At 37.0% G+C, this 26,018-nt stretch overlaps 1 long non-coding RNA gene across 1 annotated transcript in view; it reads right to left on the bottom strand.

The window, feature by feature from the left end:
• Window positions 1-16,011, bottom strand: part of LOC127490539 (uncharacterized) — a 79,254-nt gene extending 63,243 nt beyond the window's left edge. Inside the window, exon 1 of the long non-coding RNA XR_011389430.1 lies at window positions 15,867-16,011. This is a non-coding gene — a long non-coding RNA (uncharacterized lncRNA). The remainder of the gene's footprint in view (window positions 1-15,866) is intronic.
• Between the last annotated feature and the right edge of the window lie 10,007 nt (window positions 16,012-26,018).

Here is a 26,018-nt window from a genome sequence, read left to right on the forward strand (position 1 = left end):
GGAGTGCAGTGGACGATGACCCAAAGACTTGGGCCCTGCACCCCATGGGAGACTAGGAGAAGCCCCTGGCTCCTGGCTTCGGATCAGCATGGTGCGCTGGCCACAGTGACCATTGGAGGGTGAACCAATGGCAAAGGAAGACCTTTCTCTCTTTCTCTCTCTCACTGTCCACTCTGCCTGTCAAAAAAAAAAAAAAAAAAAAAAAAGTGGAGCATCCAGGTCTCAAACTGGTGCCCGTATGGGATGCCAGCGCTTCAGGCCAGGGCGTTAATCCACTGTGCTACGGCGTCAGCCCCTCCAATTGAATTTTAACATCATTTTTTCTAGATCTGCAAAGAATGGCATAAGTGTTTTGATTGGGATCATATTTAAGCTGTAAATTGCTTTTGCTAGTGCAGACATTTTGGTGATGCTGATCCTTCCAATCCAGGAACATGGATGATTTTTCCATTATTTAATGTCTCCTTCTATTTCTTTCTTTAGTGTTTTTGTAATTTTTGACATAGAGATCTTTGACATCCTTGGTTAAATTTATTCCATGGTATTTCTTTCTGTAGCAATTGTGAATGGGATTGATCTTAAAAGTTCTTTCTTAACCATGGTATTATCTTTGTTTTAAAAGGCTTTTGATTTTTCCATGTTGATTTTAGATCTTTCCACATTTCCGAACTCTTGTATGAGTTCCAATAGTCTCTCATTGGAGTACTTTGGGTGCTTTATATATAGAATCATGTCATCTGCAAAAAGGGATAGTTTGATTTCCTTTCCAATTTTATCCCTTTAATATCTTTTTCTTGCCTAATGGCTCTGGCTCAGTTTTCCAGGACTATATGAAATAGCAATGGTGACAGTGGGCAAACTTGTTTGGTTATGGATCTTAGTGGGAATGCTTTCAGCTTTTCCCCATTCAATAGGATGCTGGCCATGGGTTTGTCATAAATTACCTTATATTGAGGAATATCCTTTCTATACCTAATTTGCTTAAGGTTATCATCATGAAAGTATATTTTATTTTATCAAATGCTTTATCTGCATCTATTGAGGTAACCAAATGATTTTTGTTCTTCAGTTTGTTAAAGTGATATATCGCTTTGACTGATTTGCAACTGTTTAACCATCCCTGCATACCAGGGATATGGGTGAATGAAATTTTTGATGTGTTGTTGGATTTGATTAGTTGATATTTTGTTGAGAATTTTTGCAATGTGTTCATCAATGTTGTTGGTCTATAGTTCTCTTTCTCTGTTGTATCTTTTTCTGGCTTAGGAATTAAGGTGACACAGGCTTCATAGAAGGAGTTTGGGAAGATTGCCTCCATTTCTATTATTTTGAATACTTGAGAAGAATTGGAATTCATTCTTTTTTAAATGTCTGATAAAATCCAGGTGTGAAGCCATCTGGTCATGAGTGTTTCTTTGTTGGGAGGGTCTTTATTACTGATTCAATTGCTGTCTTAGTTATTGATCTGTTTAGGTTTTCTGTCTTCATGACTCAATTTTCATAGATTTTTTTGAGTCTAGGAATCTATCCATTTCTTCTAGATTTCACATTTTTGTCATATAGCTCTTTGTAGTAATTCCTGATGATTCTTTTTATTTCTGTGGTATCTGTTGTTGCATTTCCATTTTCATCTCTGATTTTATTGATTTGGGTCTTCTCCATCTTTTTTTGGGGGGGGGCAATGGTGTGTCAATTTTTTCTAAAAAAGCAGATCTTCATTTCAATGATCTTTTGTATTTTTTGTTTCAAATTGTTTATTTTTTTCTTTAATTTTAATTATATTGTTCCTCCTACCATTTTGGGGTTTGATTTGTTGTTTTTCTAGGATCTTTAGATGCATTGATAGCTCATTATTTTGTTACCTTTCCATTTTGTTGATATAGGCACTGATTGCTGTAATTTCTTCACAAAATAAGCCTTTTAAACCATTCTCTCTTTCCACACCTTTAGGAACTCCTACGTCCAGTAGATAGGGTCATTTGATAGTATCCCATAAATCTCCAACACTGTTTTTAAGCTTTCTATTTTCTTCTTGTTTTGTTTTTGTTGTTCTTGTTTGTTATTGTTCTGACTGCAAGATTTCCAAAGACTTGTCATCTAGTTTGGATATTCTTTCTTCTGCCTGTCTAAGTCTGAATTTCTTTGAGAGTTTGTACTAGAGAGCACACTGAAGCATAACCACAGCATTTTAGCTGTCCTTGTACAAACCTGACTTTTGCAGCTAATGAGTGCAGATCCAGGAAAGCAATCAACTTGTAAAAGGCCATCTAACTAGTTAGAGCCAAGAATTCAAATACTTGGATTATCAGCTCTGTTAGTTTTCTTTCAGTCATGCTTCCACTTCAAGCTGAAATTTCAAATATTCTAAATAATATGGACACACTTACTAATCAACATGTTTGCAAACAAGGTGAACTAACTAACTGAATATTCTGTTGTTTTTTAAATATTTATTTTATTTATTTGAAAGAGTAACAGAAAGAGGCAAGGACAGAGAGAGAGGTCATCCATCTGCTGGTTCACTTCCCAGTTGGCCGCAACAGCCAGAACTGCGCAGATCCAAAGGCAGGAGCTAGGAGCCTCTTCTGGTCTCCCACATGGGTGCAGGGGCCCATGGACTTGGGCAATCTTCCACTGCTATCTCAGGCCACAGCAGAGAGCTGGATTGGAAGAGGAGTAGCTGGGACCAGAACCGGTACCCATATGGGATGCTGGTGCCTCAGGCCAGTGCATTAACCCTCTGCACACAGCGCCGGCACCTGAACATTCTGTTTTATAAGAATTTTTTTGTAATAACTTATTTGATGGTTAATTTTCAATATGTAGTAGGAAGCACTAAGGTATATTATAACAAAAACTTATTTGGAATCTATATATTTTTTATGTTTAGGATTGGGTCTGACATCTATAGAGCTGGCAGTCTATATGGTTGCAGGTTCAAGTCCTGGTTGTTCCATTTCCCATCTAGCTCCCTGCTAATGTACCTGGGAAAGCACTAGAGGATGGTCCAAGTGCTTGGTGCCCTGCATGAATGTGGGAGACCCGGATGAAGCTCCTGGTTCCTGGCTTTGCCCTGTCTCAGGTCTAGCTATTGGAGCCTTTTGGGGAATAAACCAGTGAATGGTAGATCTTTCTCTCCCTCTGTCTCCCCCTCTTTCTGTAACTCTGACTTTAAATAATAAATAAATAAACTGTTTTAAAAAGAAAATGGGTTTATTAAAGAAAAAGATTTAATTATCTGAAAGGGAGAGAGAGAGGGAGAGAGAGAGAGAGAGAGAGAGAGAGAGAGAGAGAATATCTTCTATCCATTGCTTGACTCCCCAAATGCCCATAGAAACTGACCAAAGCCAGGAGCCAGGGAATCTATCCAGCTTTCCCAAAGGGAGATTTAGCAGGGACACAAATACTTGGGCCATGTTCTGCGGCCTTCCAGGCACATTAGCAGGAAGGTGGATTTGAAGCAGAAGACAGACTTGATCCCAGGCACTCTGATACAGGATGTGAGTATCCCAAGTGCCACTTTAACCCACTACACCACAACATATACACTTGAAATGTTTCTTTGATTCAGAATACATGTGATGTTTTCTGAATACTTAGCCTCTTCCAGATTGGTTTGTTGAAACTTAATCTCCAATGTGTTAGTATTAAATGGTCAGACCTTTGGAATTGTTTAGGTCATGAGGTCTCCACTTTCATGGATAGGACTGATACCCTTATAAGGATGCCTGAGTGAGCATTTTTTCCCTTTTGTCATGTGAGGAAGACATAGCTAAAAGTTGCCATTAATAAGGAATTGGGCCTCATCTGACACTGAATCTGCTAGTACGTTGATCATGGACTTTCCAGTCTCCAGAATTATAAACAATCATTTTCTCTTATTTATCAATTACGCAATCTAGGATTTTTTTTTAATAGCACCCCAATGAACTAAGACAAACTTGAGATTCATACACTTAAAAAACTGGATTTGATCTATTTGTGATGCAGAAGCAGTTTGGTTTTAATGAATACTTGAATACTTAAGTTTCTCACTTGTCCTTCATGACTGTTATGTAAATGTGAAGTGAGGAAATTCTTGGTAACCAACATTCTGTATAATCTTCCCCACTAGTGTGTTCCTCAGGATCACCCAGAGGATATACAGGTAAGAAAATGATGGAATCTGGAAATTTTTTCCATCTGCCATCTGGGCTTCTACTTCCTGATTCTGTGATCTACTGTAGATTGCATAGGTTGTTGGAAAAGTCCTTGACTTCATCTAAGTCAATAGATTGCTTTATATGTCACTTCTTCCTTTGTGAGCTTTGCGATTTTATTTATGAAACAGAAGTATATTGTTACAAATAAAATAAGCAGAAACCAAACTTATACCAACACTTTCAAAAGTATTATCATGTGAACCAGTTAAGTTCTTTTCAGGGTCCAGTATCCACATGACAAACGTTAGAAAAGATGAAATTATTTTTATAATGTTGTTTTTAAAATAGTTGTTTTTAAAAAGGTTTCTTTAAAGATGGAAAGACTTAAGAGAAAGAGCTGGTATCCATTGATTCACTTACCAGGTATCCACAGTGGCTGGGACTAGGTGGGTGTCAAAGTCTGGATCACAACCAGAGTCCCCCACGTAGGTGCAATGATCTAATTACTTGAGCCATAGCTGGAGTTAAGAGTTACTTGAGCCAGAGCTGGAGATCAAACCCAGGTATTTCAGTGTGTGTTGTGGGCATCTTAACCAGTCACTGGGCTGAATACCTGCTCTTCAGCAATATTATCATAAAAGAAATTATAAAATAGCTTTTAAATTGTAACCCATTTACAGGCACTGTCTTTGTGCCAACACATGTTCTATTCTAATTCTTTAATAGAAACATATTTGTATTTCTGTATTATTCACAATTTTAAATATAACTTAAATTTATGCATTAACTTAAGGTAAAGGAAACCAAAAAAAGCAATATGGAGAATAGTTTATATAATATTATCTCAGCTTTATTAAAAATCTTTAGAAAGTATATGAAAACATTATGTAAAGAATTCCAGAAACACATGCCAAGTTTCCAGCAAGTCTTTCCCCAGTTTTCAGGATTGAAAGAGCAAGAGATGAAGTTACACAGCTTTTCTTATTTTATTAATTTTTTGAATGACAAATTATGGAAGATTTTTACAGTTTTGTTTTCCTATCTTAGCAATTAAATAAAAATTTAAAAGGAAAGATTACCAAAGTATATAAATTGTTTTCCACATTTATTTCATTAATTTAACTTCATGGTGCTATTATACATTTTGTCATTTTTCTCACTCTTTTCTGTGTTTCTAAGACACTTAGAAATTCAACCACTTGCATGTGATGGGTGTTTCAATCTATTTACACAATGAAAATAGTGCAAGAATTTATTTTGCACGCTTTCCATTTATTCATGCCATGTACCTAATAATGTAATAGCTACATAGCATTTTCTTTTCTGATGAGCTTCTGAAGGACTGGAGACTATTAAAATCAAAGTTAAAGGGCTAATTTAACAAGTAGGACATCTCATTTAGGAACTGATTGTGTTCAAAGAGCTTTTGATTTTGTGAAGGAACAAGGGTTTTATGGGCATTTAAAAATGTTGATACCATATTATATTCATTTAATTGTAAAGCAGATTTTTATATGAGTTTCCCTGTCTTTGAAAAGAAAGCTTAATCATACCAGGCACAAAGATTCTTGAATCAAAAAAAAAAAAAAGTCTTTTAAGAGCTGGACATTTGGCACAGCAATTGAGATGCCATTTGGGATACTCACATACCATATTGCAGTGCTCCACCTCTGATTACAACTTCCTGTAAATGTGTACCCTGAGTACTTGGATCCCTACAACTCACATGGGAGGTCTTAATAAGTTTCAGTTTCCTGATATTGAGCTTGGATCAGCCTCAGTTATTGTGGTCATTTGGGGAGAGAACCAGCAGGTAAAAGATTGCTCTGTCTTTATGCTTTTCAAATAAATAAAAATGAATAAATTATAATGCTTAAAAATCAGACTACATGTCATGGTCCTTCCAAAAAAAAGTTGCTGGAAAAATTAGAAGATAAATTTACTTTAAAGACATCATAAAGAGACCAAGCGTTGATAGGATGGGGGAATAACATGTTTTAATAGAAAAGAAAGTGTGATCTGAAAGAGAGAGAATAGATCTCAAGAGCACTGAACTAAATTTTCCTTGAGTCATCTGCTAACCTAAGAAAACAGGGTATGGAGTTTAAGTCCCCTGCTCAGCAGAGGGACAGAAGTCAACATCATTGCCGGTCATCTGGTGGGAGGGGACGGTGCAGAGGGACTACAAAACACCACACACATTCTCAGGAAGTGAGGAATCCTGGCCTGTTCCTAGAAACATGATGGTGGTACAGGGCAGGTCTCCTGCCAACTACAGCAAGGAACAAAACAGAAAAAGAAAAGGAAGCAGATGAACAAAGCAGTTCTGAATGTGGCTGCATCTTATGAAATGTTCCAAGGTCTTTCTATTTTACTCAATGTACTTGCTGAAGGAGAAAAGTGATAGGATTTGAATTAGGTTGCAAAATTATCCCCTGAACTGTTATTTGGGAGACAGTCTGTAGGGGGTAGTGTGGGTACAGAAGTCTAGGTAGTTGGCAGGTGCCATAGCTTATCCAGAGAGGAAATCCAGGCCACAGCGGAAGCTGTGGGAATGGTTCAAAGAAGGCTGAGATTGACATTTTTCACAAATGTGGAAGTTCGGATTTTCTGTTTATGAAATATGAGAAAAAGGTGATTCTGAGAGCAAAATAGTTGAAAATGCATACATCTCCCAATCCTGCAATGCCACTTGAAGGTTTATATCCTAGATACTCCTACCTACATGAACAAAGAAGCATGCACAAGAATATGCAATACAGCACTGTTTATTATTGTTTATTTATTTTGTTCTCCTTTGTAAAGAAACAATGTGATGTCTTACAACATGTAATTCTATTTGACAATTAAAGTGAACTTGCTCTTTGTATATTTACATGGTTTATTTCAAAATTGAATGAAAAATGAAATTCACAGATATAATACTCCTGATATAAATAATAAAACATACAATTCAGTTCAGTATATTTTGTATTAATGCCTACAGTTCAGACATAGGCACTAACTTGAATTGGAAGAATATGCACAGCACATGGAAGTGATAGTCTTTTGAAAATGGAATGTAGTAAGGAAAGGGACATAAGTTCAATGTATTTGCTAAATAGCCTCTGTTTCTTATATTTTTCAAAGTTCTCTTTAAATTTGTCAAAGACTTGATTAAAAATGATGTTGAAACGAGAATTTTAACAAATGAAATTATAAGTGGCTTGATTGATGACATGAATAGCATCTCATAAAAAGTTAGATCCCAAGCTTACAGATTTTCAAATTTTGTTCAGCAGTTCTATTAAAAATTGACTAAGAACCTACAGTGAGCAAGACAACATTCCAGATATTGAAAGAACATTCATAGAACCCATCCTAGTTTCAAGCAACACACAGTTAAGTGAGATTTCCTCTTTAAATAAAATAGAGGTATCATCCTCAGATGAAATAATAAGAGGATAGATAAAGTATAAAAGGTATATATTCATTCAGATTTGGAGAAATTCTTGAAGGGAGGGAAAAAAATGAAGAGGTTGCTGATTCCACAGAAGCTTAGAAAGTAAGTCAAGTATTTTGAGGAGTAAGTACACTACCTAAAGTAGCAAAATGCCTAGATCTGAATCTCAAACCTAGCCATGCTAGCAAAAGAAAAAAACAGAATATTCTACTGAAATTTTTCCTAAAGCAAGTTGAGTTGCAGCTCTTGTAATTTGTGTATTATTCCTAAGCCTTAAATTCATGGATATTAAATTTATCATAGTTAAATAAAATGTACAGTGTAAAACCATGTGCAGGAATATATTCTGTGTAAAATCATTTTGAAATGTTTGCTACACCATTCAAATTTAAGATACCCAACTTTATAAACATATCTGTGAATCTGAGAGTAGGGTGTAAGCTGTTTTTGAATACACACATAGGGTCAAACATAACACAAAGTTGGACTATGAAACTAGCTCTGTGCAACGTGTCATTGAATTATCTCAGCTCAAAGAAGTGGTAGGTACTACTATGAATGTCATTTTTCAGATGAGTCACATGAAGTTTATGGAGAATAAATGAATAAATCAGCTATTTGAGATTGTGTGATCTAGCCACTGGTACTTCTAGAGCTATAGGTTGTATGTTTGTCTTCCTGTGGTTGGTAGTAAAACTTGCTACTTGATTTATCATTTGTAAGCTGGGATAAATGGTTTCAAATTGTAGCTCATCAACTTCGCATGTGGGTTACTTCAAAAGTGCTAAAGTCTGTAGGCTTCATGTTTCTTATTTATAAAAGTTAGAGATGACATAAGACTATTCTGACAATTAAAGAAGTAATGCTTGGGTTTAAGATGGTCACTACTATCTGATGAACATTTATTTTCCATTACCATATATTTCTGGGAATATTCAGGCATATTTGAAGATAATGTCCTATCTCAGATTGGCAAATTAATTGAATTACAGTTAAAGGACAGAAACAAGTTAATAAACTCCCTTTAATCTAATAACATTCTGTCATGAATAATTTTGCTACCATTTGGGATGAAATGCATTCTTAAGACACTCAGCATATTAAAATCATGTTACAAATCTGAGCACCGATAGTATTCCAGCATTAGGCATAAATTAAATTTTGATTGTCAAAAGTGTCATTTGTTGACATGGACAAAAGAGATGTGATCATAATAGCATTTTTGTTCAGGTGTAAATCATTCATGACATTCCATTTGAAACTCCACAGTATTAGAGAGTGACAACTGATGGTTTAATTGTTATGTAATTAGGTCTCATTTTTTCTTTTTCTCTTGTAGATCATCCTACTTTCCTAACTTCATTTTAAAATATCACATTTACTAGAAAGATATACTTGGTCAAACTTTAGGAGAGTTGTTATCCAGCGGTCCATATTTAATTTGCAGTGAAGCACAAAAGTATATAATTTTAAAATATGCTATTCTAGCATTTGATAGGTTTAAAAGTAAATCATGTGTTACTGATGATTATCATCCCTGATTATAGAAATGATTTTGTAAAATGTGCTTACTTTCTTTTGGTGTTATTTCTTATGTGCATGTGTTAAAACAGTGATCTCCTAATGTCCTTTCACAAATACCCAAACAATAGCCAGTTTTTACTTCACATGTATACACTCTCCTACACTCTCTTTTTGTTTTTCTTTTCTCTAATGTCTTTGCCTACCGATGAGGCACACATTGAATTAGGACTCCATTTAATTATCTAAATCAATTTATCTCTCACTATCCCTTAAATGTATTCTCCATGAAACTATTTGGCATATATGTATCTGTATTTCATGATGCTTAGTGAAATAAGCCAATCTCAAAAAGACAAATATCATGTTTTCCCTGATCTGTGGTAACTAATAGAGTACAAACAAAATTGATGTATTTGAGTGAAAATGATATGAGATTTGATTATTGTTTACAGCCCTTGCTCTAATGTTGAGCAAAAGTGTTTTTTCCTTCTTATTAATTGTTAAATTATTGACTTAGTGGAGGGTTAATCTTATGAATATAAAATGAACTGAAAGTATGTCATTGTAAAAATTAAAAGAAAAAAATAAGAAAGGAAGGAGGAAGGGGAAGTAAGTACTATGCTCCTAAATCTGTATATGTGAAATATATAGAATTTGTTCACCTTATATTTAAAAAAAAGCCTGCAGTCCAGCAGTGCATTGGTCTGCAGCACCCCTTAAAAGGCAACAAATTAAAAAAAATGTAATTGCATTTTCATTCAAATATGAAAATAATCAGAGTATTCTAAAGTCATCAGTATCTCTTTTAACATTGTCATAGTTGAAGTAAAGGCTCAACTTCAAAGAAAAAGGGGTTCTATCATTTTAATTCACTTTACATTAAAACCTCACATTAGGAGTGGGCATTTAGCCTAGTGTTCAAAACATCTGCATACCATATCAGAGTGCCTGAGTACAATTCCCAGTTCCAGCTCCTGCCTCCAGGTTCCTGCCAGTGCAGTCTCTGGAGCCAGCAGTAAGGTTGAAGTAACTGAGTCTCTGCCACCTACGACAGAGCCCTGGATTGTGATCCTGGCTCCCTGATTTGTTCTCAGTCCAACTCCACATGATGGATTATAGAAATGATTTTGTAAAATGTGCTTACTTTCTTTTGGTGTTATTTCTTATGTGCATGTGTTAAAACAGTGATCTCCTAATGTCCTTTCACAAATACCCAAACAATAGCCAGTTTTTACTTCACATGTATACACTCTCCTACACTCTCTTTTTGTTTTATTTGCAGACACTAGTCTTGTTTATGTGATCCCTTTGGCTCTTAGTCCTATCATTATGATCAATTGTGAACAGAAATTGATCACTTTGACTAGTGAGATGGCGTTGGTACATGACACCTTGATGGGATTGAATTGGAATCCCCTGGTATGTTTCTAACTCTACCGTTTGGGGCAAGTCAGCTTGAGCATGTCCCAAATTGCACATCTCTTCCCTCTCTTACTCCCACTCTTATATTTACCAGCAATCACTTTTCAGTTAAATTTCAACACTTAAGAATAACTGTGTATTGATTACAGTATTCAACCAAAAGTATTAAGTAGAACAAACATAAAAAATACTAAGAGGGATAACGTATTAAGTTGTTCATCAACAGTCAGGGCAAGGGCTGATCAAGTCACCGTTTCTCATAGTGTTCATTTCACTTTAACAGGTTTCCTTTTTGGTGTCACTGATCAGGGAAAACATATGATATTTGTCCCTTTGGGACTGGCTTATTTCACTCAGGATAATGTTTTAGGCCAGCTTCTAATATGTAATTCTTATCTGTCTTTTGAATATGGGGTCATTCATGTGGTAATTTGATTTACACCTTGCCACCTGCATTAGATTAGAGCCAGGAAGGTGATGAATTGTAATGCTTTCTATTTACATTGTGTCATATACACAGTAAGGTAAGTACTGTAATTAAGTGATAAATTGGTGGAGATCCAAGATGGCTGAATAGGCTATAGCCACACTAACTTCAGCTGCTCTTGATTATGAAAAGAAAAAAGGGAAGACCACATTTCTAGGGACCTGAATGGTGTAAATGTTTTGCAAAAAATTGAAAAAAAAATGAACATTTTTTTGGAACAACATGAGAGAGGATAGGACACTGCTGCACCCAACTACTGACCGTGAGCCACCATGATACCAGGACAAGGTAGGAAGAAATTGCTGTGTGGCCCACTGCTCTAGCTGAAAGGGAATTTCACAGTTACCCACTGACTTTTGCTTTAGCCTGGGGAGCTGACTGGTGTCTTAACAACTGCCAGGCTTGGAACAGGAGAGCCAACCTGCTTCTTCCTGTCTCCCACTCCTACAGAGCACCGTACTCGGTGTCAGGCAGTGCTCCTCTGTTCTGCTTCTACCAATATCAGAATCAGCATCAAGAGAAGATGCCATCTTCTTGAAGAGAAATGAGAGCAGACTGCAGTAGCCACTGTCCCTTGTGTTATTGCCTGAGGCAGAGAATTACAGACCACAGGGACTTAGAGTATTGTCTGGAGCCCTCTCAGGGGCAGGTGCCCACCTAAACCCATGAAGAAAAAACACATGGTGATACAAATGGGAAAGTAGGAAGTCAAATTATCCCTGTTTGCAGATGACATGATCCTATATAGAGACAAATCTAAAGACTCCACTAACGGACTATTGGTACTCATAAAACAGTTTGGTAAAGTTGTAGAATATAAAATAAACATACAAAAATCAGTAGCCTTTGTATATAGAGACAGTGCCATGGCTGAGATAGAAATTGTAAGATCAATCCCATGCAAAATATCATAAAAGAAAATTTAAATACCTTGGAGTAAATTTGCCCAAGGAGGTGAAAAATATTTACAATGAAAACTATAAAACATTAAAGAAAGAAATGAAAGAAGAAATAAGAAAATGCAAAAATCTTCCATGTTCATGAATTGGAAAAATCAGCATCATCAAAATGTCCACACTAGTAAAAGCAAATTATAGTTTCAATGTGATCCCAAACAAAACACCAATGGCATTCTTCTCAGATCCAGAGGTAACAATGCTGAAAAATGGAAACACAAGAGACTAATAGCTAAAGCAATCTTATACAACAAAAGCAAAGCTGGATACATCACAATACCAGATTTCAAGACATAATACAGGACAGTTATAATAAAAATAGCCTACATAAAAACAGACATATAGACCAATTGGACAGAATAGAAACTACAGAAATTAATCTATAACCAACTTATGTTTGACAAAGGAGCTAAAATCAATCCCTGGAGCAAGGACAGTCTCTTCAACAAATGGTGCTGGGCAAAGTGCATCTCCACATGCAAAAGTATGAAGTTAGATGCCTAAATAAATACATTACACAAAAATCAACTCAAAATGGTTGAAGGACCTAAATCCACATCCTGATACAATCAAACTACCAGAGAACATTGGGGAAACTCTGTAAGACATTGACATATGCAAAGATTTCTTGGAAAAGACCTCAGAAGCAAAGGCACTGAAAGCAAAAATAGACAAATAAGATTGCAGCAAGCTAAGAAACTTCTGCAGTGCAGAGGAAATGCCCAGTAAAGTGAAGAAGCAGCAGGCAAAATGGGAGAAAATATATGCAAATTATGCAACATTTAAAGGATTAATATCCAGAACCTATAAAGAGCTCAACGAACTCAGCAACAATGAAGCAAAGAATTGGTTAAGAAATGGGCAAAGGACTTGAACAGGCATTTTTAAAAGGATGAAATTCAAATGGGCAACAGATGCATGAAAAAAAAATGCTCAGGATCACTAGCCTTCAGGGAAATGCAAATCAAAACCATAATGAGGTTTCACCTCACCCTAATTCCAGTGGCTCTCATACAGAAATCAACAAACAACAAATCTTGGTGAGACTGGGGGAAAAGATTCCATGATACATTGTTGGTGGGAATGTAAACAATACTGTCATTGAGGAAGACAGTATGGAGATTTTCTGAAATATTAAAATAGATCTACTATACAACCCAGCCATCCCACTCCTGGGAATTTATACAGACAATTTCAAATCAGCATATCAAAGAGTTACTTCTAGCCCCATTATTATTGCAGCTCAACTTACAATAGCTAAGATTTGGAATCAACCCAGATGCCCACCCACCAATCAATGAGTATATAAAGAAAATGTCATACACACACACACACACACACACTACAGTATAATACTCAGCCATTAAAAAAGAATGAAATCCTCTGTTTTGCAACAAAATGGATGCAACTTGAAACCTTTATACTTAGTAAAATAAGCCAGTTCCAAAAACACAAATATGTTATCCCTGATCTTTGGTCACTAATACACTACAAAAATGCAATGTGTATGAGCGAAATTGAATTTTTGAGATTCAATGACTGGTTTACAGCCCTTGTCTCTACTGTTGAACAGCAGAGGTGTTTTTTCCTTCTTCTTACTATTTGTTGAATTCTTAGTTGAGGGTTAAGTTTATGACTATAAAATAAACTGGAAGCATGTCATTCTATAAAGAAAAGGAAAGAATAAGAAAAGAAGGAGGAAGGAGAGTGAGAGAATGGGTGGGAAGGAGGTTAGGGTGGGATGTATTACTGTGCTCCTAGATCTGTATTTATGAAATACATGAAATTTGTTCACATTATATTTAAAACAATTATTTAAACAAGGAAAAAGTTATATTTATTAGAAATGCAAAAGTAGTGGTGTTAGAGTGATTTACTTTATGATAAAAATATTTTTAAAGTTAAGTTTGGGATTGGGATCCTTATCCAAAATTTTGGGGACTGGAAGTGTTTCAGATTTAGGATGTTCAGATTTTACAGTATTTGTCTATACATAATTAGAATCTTGTGTGTGAAACTGAAATCATTTATGCTTTTCATACATCTTACAGACATAGCCTGTAGTTCACTTGAGATAATATTTTACAATAATTTTATGTGTTTGACTATAATATATCAGAAATGGTTAGATACGGAATTTTCCATTTGTCCTGTCATGTCAAATTTTGGGTTATTGAATTAGAGATACTGAACCTGTACAGCCTATCTTCATTTCAACATGATACAAATTCCATGAAAGTTCCAAAGTTATTTTGTTATCAAATTCAATATTATTCAACACTTTTCAATTGTCTGGAGCAGTGATTTGTAAGCATATTTGTTATTCTTTTGTTATCTTAGATAGAATTTTATTTCTCGCATACTACCTGTTTGTGATTGGATATATTATTAGGTTTTCCACTCAATTATCAGAAATGATGTTCATTTTTATGTAAAGCTATCAACAGGAAATTCTCTTCCAGTATTCTCTACACTTTCTTTCATTTGGATCATTGTCTTTAGAAGTCCAGAGCTTGTGCACTCTATCCCAACTTCAGTTTATCACCAAAAACATTCACTCAACCTAACATACCTCCTTCCTGGTTATCCAGATCCTACTTTTCCTTAAACTGTCAACTTGTGTCCTATTTTCTTCCTTCCTCTTCCATACTCTGTTTATCTCTGCTACTCCCAGTGTCTTCTGTACTTCATTGCTGTTCCACACAATTTAGCACTTGCTTTTATTATGTCTTCTACTGTTAGTGAATATTAGACATATTATATCATGTTTTTCCCAACTAAAGGACCCACTTTTGCAGAGTCTGGAATTGTGTAAAAACAGTTCTATATCCTAAGGCATTTGTAAGTGTTACAGGAATTTGGAGTGAGCTCTGTGTTTCACAGTGATGGAGAAGAACAACATGGACAATAAAGGAGCGGGATGAGCAAAGCCTCTGAGAAGGAGTCTCCTGCTTGCCAGGGTAGTTCCACAAGGGAGCCATTTATCAATGTCTGGGCATTGCTAGTTTACATAGAAAGTGCATATCAATTGATCAGTTCTATATAGTTTCCATTTGTCAGGCATCTGGTTTGTCTTTTCTTTGTCTCTTGCATAGCATTCATGATTCCTGTTTCACTAATAAATGTCACCATGTTGACCATGTGAGAGATGAGACAATTTAGAAATATTGTTGACCTGGCCAATTAAGGTAGATTATGCCTACCTGATCAGCATCTGCTGCTTTGTAGTGTGTTCTAGTATGATGCCAGAGCCTGGTTTCTGTGGGCATGGTACCCATTTTGTTCCCTGTCAGTCTTCTCATTTTCTTGGGGCAGTGTCTTTCATCCATTCAGCTGATGACAGATTTTAAACACCTGGCTTCTCATTCCCAAAGAAGTCTTCCCTGACCACTTACCAACTTTTCTGACTCCTCAAGTAAGCAGATAACTGCCAATGTCCACATTGATGTTGGTGCCAATTGCTACTGATGTCTTATATCTTGGTTCCATATGAATTTATCAAAACTCCGTCTTCCTTTATTACCTGCTACATGTCCCTATGAGTGGTATGGCCATTTCATCTCTGAGTTGTCATATTTTGCTTGTCTTTTATTTCCCCTCCAGAAGGATATCTTAGCGAGGTCATGGATCTTGTCTTTTTTCAGTACTCTGATTTTATCTTGCACAGGGTCTAATGAAGGGAAGGAGCTCACTATGTATTTTCCACATGACTATCAATAATCTTGGCCTCCTTTCATTAGAGCAGGCATCAAATAAGGAGATTAGAAGAATTATTATTTTCCTGAGACAATGTATTTGCTTAGATCTTGAAAATATGTGTAAAAACTAAAATGACTAAATATTACTGTACAGAGTATAGTATGTAAAGACTTGAGCTTTGCAGTCAAACATACCTGAATTCCAGTTCTGTGTGAACTTGAGGGAGTTGCAAGCCTTCATAAGCCTCAATATCTCCCTGGAAAGTAAGAATATGGTTACATCACAGTGTTGTAATAATTAAGTAGAATGCAAGTAAAAGTGGAAAATTGGCTGACACAGAATGAGCATTTAGCACATTTGGATCAATTTTTCTTATTAAATTAATTTAAGGGGAAGAAAGGCTAATTGTTATTTCCTGAGCTTCACAGATATGAAAACAGCTGTGTATTTCAGGTGAATACATGTTTCAAAATATGGCATACAATGCATAAACACAGACAAGTAAGATACATTCTACTACCCATCTACAGAAACCTGGCCATGTTGAATTTATATGTAGAGATTGAGAAGTTTTATTTTTAAAAGGCCTAACTAAATACTTTTGGCTTTGTGAGCCCTGTGATTTCCAAAACAACTGCTTAACTCTATCCTCATATTATGCAAGTAACTACAAACAAAAAACAAATGAGTTTAGCTATATCCCATTAAGACTTTATTTATAGGAACAGGTAATGGGCCAAATTCACCATCTTATACTACAAGAATAAACTGATGCCTCACTATGTAATTCTACAGGTAATAACTTCACTGTTGTGCAATATATTTATGTAATGATGCTCAAACTTTAATGGGATAAGAATGTTTAACAAGATAATGGTGAGTACATATAAATGTATATTTCAACCTTTATGTGCATTTGAGTTCATGTAATTTCTATCCTCAGTTCTGAATTAGTCATTTATGAATGAAAAGGTTTATGTTCTTTAGTGGTGGTAAGTTAATAAAATTTATAATTGCCTCTTTCCCTGTCATAGTACTTTGTAAATAGTAGACATTCATCTCCTATAAAAATAAAAATAAAAACTGATGAAAAGCCTCATATCTAATTAAACACAATGTTGTCCATGTAACTCCAGAATCAAGAGACACTGTCAATTAGTGTATAGAACATATTTTGTTTTGTTTTGTTTTGAAGCTAAACAGGCCTACCACCCTGTTCTAGATGTTCATCTTGCTACTTTTGTGTCCCTTGTTAAGTTTTGTAACAAGAGAGAAATGACACTTATTGAAAAGTAATGGTTGTCAACCAGAGGGTAATTTTACTTCCAGTAGATATTTGGGGAAATTTTTAATTGTCACAAATTAGTGGGAGGGTGCTACTGGCTTATTTTTTAAAGATTTATTTATTTGAGAGGTAGAGTTACAGAGAGAGGGAGAGACAGAGAGAAAGGTCTTCCATCCACTGGTTCACCCCTTAAATGGGCTGCAACTGCCACAGCTGGGCCTATCCGAAGCCAGGAGATAGGAGCTGCTTCTGGGTCTCTTACACAGGTACAGGGGCCCAAGCAGTTGGGCCATCTTTCACTGCTTTCCCAGGCCATAACAGAGAGCTGGATCGGAAGAGGAGCAGCCAGGACAGGAACTGGCACTCATATGGGATGCTGGTGCCACAGGTGGAGGCTTAGCCTATGAGCCACAGTGCCAGCCCCTGCTACTGGCTTTTAATGGGTAGAAAACAGAAATACTTTCTGACATCTACAATGCATGGGACAGTCTCTTCCTCCAAAGAACTGTTTAGTTCAATATTTCAATAGTGCTGAGTTTAAGAAAGTGTTCTAAAGGTATAGGTTCAACCTCATGCTTGTCTCAGTAATTCTAAACTGCTAATAGTAAGACCAATTTCTATTGATGATAGAAAACACAACTATGCAAATTTTGAATGGATACAAATATGTATAAAATAAATGAACTACCCATTCTTTTGACTAAAAGCATGTTGACACACTTATGTAGATTAATACAATTAATATCTAGCCATGTATATATTGACATTAAGATTTCAAATGCTCTTTGTGAGCCTTGAAAGGTTTTGAATGATGCTTGCCCATTCTGCTATTACCATGGTAAACATTTTATCTTGATGTTAAATTTGACTTATTTTAAATTCATATGGGAAATTTGGATGTTCTATTTCCTGTCTTAAAGACCAATGACACATTAATCAATGCTGCTAAAAACAAGCCTCAGTTCTTATGTAGTAGCAGAATAAACAAGCTGGGAGAATTAACAGTGACGGAATATTCACATAAGCGTAAAGGGCATACTTCCAGCTAGCTCTTCTATGTTTGCGGCCTGAAAGTTTCTATCAGCTTGCGTCTGTCCATGGGGAATTGAAGCACTTTGAAATGGACAATGAAACTTCAGTGTTCCAACTATGTTTCATATCATTAGTCTTAAGTAACAGAATACTAAGCTGATGACATATCCTGAGGTTGTATTAATCATGACTTGTGATCTCTGCCACTGTCATCAGAACCTTCTCCCATGGCAATAGCTTTGTAGCTTTTTCTGTCATCACCCTCTGGGCGTAGCTAAAGGAGAAAGCAGTCAAAAGCAGACAGAAATGTTCTACTTACCAAAACAACAATGAGAAAGTATACATACAAACCTCGGAGCTCAAGTTGCCACTCAAATGACAGTGATCTGCCAGCTAAAGGGGCTTAGATTGTACCTGTTGTCCATTGCATCAGGGTATGCAAACTCATATATGTAGGTGTCAGTGGTATCAAATGGTAGATCAAGTAGGAATGATAGTGAAGTCTAAGGGAAATTGGATTCTTCATGGTCTATCTTCTCAAAGGGTTAATGGATATTCATTTCCAATTATTTCAGACCATGTGGGTTCATGTGGTCAGGTCTTCCATTTATTTCCTAACAAAGACAATACTCTTAGTATGTAAAGTGGACATAATTCTGTCAACCAAAGAATCTGAAATAAACAAACAATTCCAAAGTAATGTAAAATGGTACAACCACTTTGGAAAAGTGACAGTTTCTAATGAAACTAAAGATTGTGCTAAGTATTACAATTTTAAGTGTTGACCCTAGAGAAATGGAACAAGTTTCTGTGAAAAAGTTTTAGTTAAGAAATATAGCAGCTCTTTTCTTATTAGTCTCCAGCTGGGAACAACCCCTCCACTTGTCTTCAGCTCATTGTTCAGAAAACCTGTGTGCTCATTCTTTAATTAATCTCTTAAAATATGTTTTTGTTTACCTACAATCCATTCAGAATTGATTTTGAGTCAACTTTAAGATTTTCAATTTTGTATGCAGTGCAAGGACAGTTAAGCTGGTCTGACATTATGTTATTTTATTTTCAGAGAGATAGTTAAAACAGATGCTAGGTATTTTTTTATCCTTCCATTGATTAATACTTTTATTATGATTCATATAAATATAGTTATCTAAATGATTCAAATACTTTTGTGTCTGCCTCTGATTATCTATCTCTCTTATTCTATTTCTGATAAAAGCATTCCTTGTTGTATGTTTATTCAAATGGAATAATATCATTCATCTTAATCTTGTTGAATTTGAATAAACTACATCTATAAATGGCAAACTTTATTGAAGTAACCTCTGTTATAGAAAAGCAAAATTATCAGGAGCACCAGCCTTGTCATTTTGATGATGAACATATACATTACGCTAAGTGATTTCCATTAACTGTCCAGTATAATCCACAGAATGGGTAGATAACCTTTCCCCAATTATAGTTTCATAGTTCAAAGAGTTGATGATTCAAATGGCTGAGTTGCTTGCCTAAAGCCACACAGCTATTAAGTGATAAAATACATCATAGAGGAATCGGATCTTCATAGCAGGGCTTAGAATTCTCTCTATATACATATTACTTCCTTACCTGTGGTAATAGGGTTTTGCTGTATGTGTGATTGGACTGTGTTTCCCAGGCTTGTTTGTAAGCTTTGAATTTTTGACCACATAACTAAGTTTTCTCCAAGGAAACATAAAGAGAAATGGTATGGCCTACAGGCTAAGTTGTTTTTTTAATGTTCTTTTTCCTTCTAATGTCTGGATTCAAATAACAAAAAGACTCCTAGTGGACCAGGAACATCTGCCTTGTATTATAAATGATCAAAAATACTATTCTATTATGTTAAACAATTGGTGTTTGGAAAAGAAGTAGCAGTTTATGGTAGCTTATAGTAGCAGCTTATCCTTTTCCTTAATGTGCTCTTTCAAACATTAAACAAAGTATATCTACCACTTTTCATGATTTTATAACTTTAAGGATTGGGGAAAAGTGTATCCTAGGGAACTCACTGGGATAAAAAAATAAAGAGAAAAATTAAATAATGCAATAATGCTATAGAAAAAGTAGTCAGTGAATGTATAAACAAAGGAGTGGTCAGTTCTGCCTGAGAAGGTTTTAAATCTTTTTTATTTATTAGGTTTTATTTGAAAGTCACAGAGACAGGTGGACAGAGATCTCCCATTTGCTGATTTACTTCCCAAATGCCCTTAACAGCTAGGGCTGAGCCAGGTCAAAGACAGGAGCTAGAGCTTCTTTCTAGATCTTCCATGTGGGTAGCAAGAACCCAACTTCTTGAGCCATCACGTGCTGCCTCTCAGGGTGTATAGTAGAAGGAAACTGGAATTGGTAGTAGAGCCAAGAATCAAACCCAGACATGACATTATGGAATGTGGGCATACCAAGCAGCATCAACCAGTATTACCAAATGGCTGCCCCTGGCCTGAGAGTTCTTAAAAGTTTCCTAGTGCAGGTGAATTGAAGTGGAAGCTGACTGAAGTGCAGGGAGTCAAGAATGGACAATGGGAATGTTAGGTTGGGTAAAGAACCAGGGACAAATAGGAAGAGAGTGAACCATTCAAGGGGACTAGGAGAGCAAGTTAAGGTGTGACAGATTTTGAATGACTTCAGAACCATGTGAGGTAGTCAAAATAATGAAGCCACAAATTTTTCATGTTCTAGTCCTAGAATCTGTTGATTGCTAGGTATATGTAAAAAGAGAAAGTTGCAGATAGAAGTTGGGTTATTCAGGTGATCTCAAGAAAGGGAGAGTGTATTGGATAACCCAGGTGAGCCCATAGAATTATAAGCATCCTTAAAACTAATAGAGGAAGATGTAGCTATGTAAAACCAGAGGAATGGCAGCGTGAGAAGATTTGTCTGATGATATTGACTTGAAGGCAGGGGAAGGAGCCATGATTAATAGAAAGCAAGCATAATTTAGAAAAGAAAAAAAATTCTTACCGGATTTTCTGGAAAGTGATACAAGTGAACTGAAATCTTGATTTTAGCCTAGTGAGATCCAACTCAAATTTCGAAGATTTATGTAGTTTATCTGAAAGGGTTACAGAGAGTGAGAGTGAGAGAGAAAGAGATTTGCCATCTTGTGGTTCACTATTCAGATGGCTGCAATGGCCTGTCCTGGACCAGGCCAAATCCAAGAGCCAGGAACTTCATCTGCGTCTCACACATGGGTGGCAGGTGCCCAAACATTTGGGCCATCTTCTGTTAATTTTCCCAGGCCATTATTAGGGATGTGGATTGGAAATAGAACAGCTGAAAAACTGCTGGGGCTTTACCAGTTAAGCCACAATGTATTTGATGTTCAACAAATTATAATGTATTTGATGTTCAACAAATAATGTTTCTTATCTTTTTTTTTTTTTTTTGACAGGCTGAGTGAACAGCAAGAGAGAGAGAGACAGAGAGAAAGGTCTTCCTTTGCCGTTGGTTCACTCCCCAATGGGTGCTGCAGCCGGTGCACTGCGGTGATCCAAAGCCAGGAGCCAGGTGCTTCTCCTGGTCTCCCATGCAGGTGCAGGGCCCAAGCACTTGGGCCATCCTCCACTGCACTCCCGGGCCACAGCAGAGAGCTGGACTGGAAGAGGAGCAACCGGGACAGAATCCGGCACCCCGACCGGGACTAGAACTTGGGGTGCCAGCGCCGCAGGCGGAGGATTAGCCTATTAAGCCACGGGGCCAGCCGGTGTTTCTTATCTTAAACCACTCTATTTGAGGTTATTTTTTCTTGGCAGCTACAAGAAGCTAATATTTTATGTTAAACCTGACCTTGGAAGCAAATGAGGTTTGATATTGGAACCATTTTAGAGGGTCCTAAGAGGAGCAGTATGCAAAATGAGTTTATTTAGCAAGATCAGAAAAAAAGATAGTTGATAGATCAGGTCTCAAATAAGAGATTGGTAGGCACCTAATGGAGCAGCAATAATGAAGCATCGATGAAGAACATGTTAGGGCCGGCACCGCGGCTCACTAGGCTAATCCTCCACCTGCGTCACAGGCACCCCGAGTTCTAGTCCCGGCTGGGGCGCCGGATTCTGTCCCGATTACTCCTCTTCCAGTCCAGCTCTCTGCTGTGGCCCGGGAAGGCAGTGGAGGATGGCCCAAGTGCTTGGGCCCTGCACCCGCATGGGAGACCAGGAGGAAACACCTGGCTCCTGGCTTCAGATTAGCATGGTGTGCCAGCCACAGCGCGCCTGCCGTGGCGGCCATTGGGGGGGTGAACCAACGGAAAAGGAAGACTTTTCTCTCTGTCTCTCTCTCTCTCACTGTCCACTCTGCCTGTCCAAAAAAAAAAAATGTTAGAACTGAAGAGATCTTGGTTTTGTGCTCTGAGATATCCAGAAAGTCACAGGGATATGGGATAAGATAATGCATTGTGAGGGCATTGCACTATTCTTATATAGATAAAGGGGAATAATTCCAGTTTGGGGATACTTTTCAAGATATTGCTACAAATAATGACAACAAAACTAAGGTTTTAGCTACTATTCATGCTTCTGAAGTATTTGTGAATCTTCTTGATATTTTCCCCGTCCACATGTCATTTTATGCACAAGGTGGATGCAGCCTTACTCAAGAAATGCAGGCCTATGTAAAAGTGACATCTTGTGTTGCTTTGATGCATTGCATTGCTTGCTCCTGTGATGGTTTCTCTGTTCTGGCAGCTCTTTTGCTTTTAACTCCTTTACTAAACAGAACTGCGATATGAAACAAAAGTCTTTGCAAATTAGGGGCTGTGAATCATGATATAAAATAACATTTGATTATTCTCAATCTTATAAATTTTGTGATAATAAATCATTGCAATAAGTTTTTATATGCTCTTGTAATAGATTATGAACTTGAGAGAGAAGAGGTTGATTTTTAAAGCTATATTTAGTAGTTACTATGACAATACCTTAGATTAGAAAAATCTACTGATCCAAAGTGTCTAAAAACTTGCATGTTTGTTGAAAGCTATTTTCAGAGAATGTTCTGTTTCAATGCTGATGAGTCCTTGTGATTCAAGGGGTGAGTGAGTGTATTATCATATCTCTTGCTAAATTCACTTCACTTTTTGGCAATTATATCACAGATTTGCAATTCATAGTAGTTAGACCACAAATAGGATACACACACTTTTGAGTAAATCAAATAAAACCCGAAAAATATAGATATGATCAGTTAAATTAATAAGAGATATGTCAATAGTTTCTTCTTCCACCGGTTAAGACTGAAATCCTAAAGAAGGAAATCCCTTCCAATAGGTTGCTAAGATGAAATCTAGAACAATGGGATACAGAAAAGAATAGATGGTTGGAAATAGAAAACTAAATGAAAGAAACAACAAGCGACAAGGAGAGAGAGGAAAGCCCAGAGCTTAACGCTAAAAAAAGAATGAGAGGTTTAAAGTCTTGAGTATTAAAACCAGAGGGCTACTGGGAAGAAATACACGGGAAAAGAAAGAAAAGGTGGCTCAATCAAAAACAGATAATACAGAATCTTAAATGAAGAGGGAAAGGAAACCAGAGAAGGCAAAAGCCTACTGTAGGAGAAACTGATAACAGATTCCACTCTCAGGTAGGAGTGAGGATACATGGGAAGGATGGAGTTTCTTTCTTATCATTAAACTAGTAAATACAACATGCACAAACTAACCTTTTACTTCAGGTATGCAGCTCCACCAAAATGAAATGAAGTACCATCTACTTGATGTGTTACAGACAAAGTGGTTTATAGAATCAGACACTTAGCTTTAATCTTAACCTGGACTTTGTTTTTCACCTTTGGATGTTCCCTGGTATTGATCTGGTTTTCTCATCTGTAAAGTGGGGCAGCTGTACCATCTTCTTAAAGCTATCATGAGGGGAAAGTGTGATAAGGAAAACTTTGTGTGCTTGGTTGATTCTAGGATAGATACTGAAACTTCGATTAGCACTTCTTAGACAATCGTCTAAGCAAGTATTGGCTTCAATCTTTCTTGTTAAGTAAATCATAATGGCACAAGGGACCAATAAGAGAAATAGATTTCTAAAATTGCTTTTGTGTCACTTATGGGGAGACAACAGTTACCCCTCCCCGCCAACCCCTTTGATTTGCTCCAGGGCAACAGAGGAGGGAGTTTGAAGCAGGCCATTTGGAAAAGGTACAGTCTTTCATCTGCTCTTTCCCACTTCAGTTTTCAGAAATTGTGGAAGGAAAAATAATTTGTTTTGTTTCAAACTTAACCCCATAAGATCAGGCATAATTCACCTACAGTATTGCCTCCATATTGTGATGCAAGTTCCAACTGCAAAGTTCTTCAGTTTTCAGAAATTGTGGAAGGAAAAATAATTTGTTTTGTTTCAAACTTAACCCCATAAGATCAGGCATAATTCACCTACAGTATTGCCTCCATATTGTGATGCAAGTTCCAACTGCAAAGTTCTAGAGTTATAGCCAGACTTTCTAAAATCCATCTGTAGAATTGGGGCTCAATAGTCTCAGGTTTCTTAGCAGTTGTTGGATGAGTATGGGAAACCCTACAATTTGAGACACTCAGAGCTAAGAGATATTGTAGCAGCTTTGTGTTTATATGGGAATCACCGTTTCCTATAACTTGATTGATACACCAAGTGTTTTCCAACTGATGAAAGCCACCTTTGATTTCTTTGAATCTTCTCAGAAGTATTCTGATACAATGCCTTTCCTGAGGTGAGTGCTGTGGCACAACAGGTTTAGCTGCTGCTTAGGACACCCGTGTCTCATGTAGGACTGCCAATTTGAGTTCTAGGTATTCTACTTCCTATCCAGCTTCTTGCTAATGCAAATAGGAAGGCACTGGATGATGGCCCAAGTACTTGGGTCCGTGCCAACCATGTGGGAGACCCAGAAGGAGTTCTGGGCTCCTGGCTTTGACTTGGCCTAGTCTCAGCTGTTGAGGCACTTTGGCACTTTGGGAGTGAACTAATAGATGGAAGCTTGCTCTCTCTCTCTCTCTCTCTCTCTCTCTCTCGCTCTGTCTCCTGTCTCCATCTCTCCCTCTGTCATTTTGCCTTTTTTTTTTTTTTTGATAGGCAGAGTGGACAGTGAGAGAGAGAAACAGAGAGAAAGGTCTTCCTTTACCGTTGGTTCACCCTCCAATGGCAGCCGCGACCGGCGCGCTGCGGCCGGCGCACTGCGCTCATCCGATGGCAGGAGCCAGGTGCTTCTCCTGGTCTCCCATGGGGTGCAGGGTCCAAGCATTGGGCCATCCTCCACTGCACTCCCTGGGCACAACAGAGAGCTGGCCTGGAAGAGGGGCAACCAGGACAGACTCTGGCGCCCTGACCGGGACTAGAACCCGGTGTGCCGGCACCGCAAGGCGGAGGATTAGCCTAGTGAGCTGCGGCGCTGGCTTGTCATTTTGCCTTTCAAGAAACATATGAAGGAAAGGGCAAGAGATGTATGATTGAGGCAAACTGTGCTATATTGTAGAACAGCAGCTAATGGTGGGAGAATTAGGGTGTGAAAGTTGTGAAACATTCATGCAGCAGACATTCAGAAAAATAAAGAGAACACAGTTTGCCTAACTAGCTTCAATTTTGTGAGCTGTGTTAGGATCAATGCAAGTAAGTTGATTAAATGGAAGGAACTGAACATCTACCATGCTTGGAAAACTTTTACTCATCTCTTAAGCCTCATACTTAATAGTGTCTAACCATTGTAGTATCTTACCGCACCACACTTAGGCTAGACAGAGATGATAATTTCATTCTTTATCCCATTACTAGGTCTTTGAAATGCCTTTAATGTAGCAACTTCTGTATTATTCTAAAACTCTGTATTTAAATGTTTATTTTATTCCCTGGAAAATGATGACTTCTTGGAAGGCTGATGCTAGGTCTTCATTGTCTTTGTATCCCCTACTTAATTCAGGGTTTGGCACATAAAAATACTTGTTCATTATATATTTGTTTAATAACTGAAGTTACTTGAAGAAGTTGAGTAAGCTTTCCCTGTCTTTAAGGAGGACTATTTTAGAAAAAAGTTAGAG

Source organism: Oryctolagus cuniculus, chromosome 6 (assembly GCF_964237555.1).
Source record: "Oryctolagus cuniculus chromosome 6, mOryCun1.1, whole genome shotgun sequence".
Classification (NCBI taxonomy): domain Eukaryota; kingdom Metazoa; phylum Chordata; class Mammalia; order Lagomorpha; family Leporidae; genus Oryctolagus; species Oryctolagus cuniculus.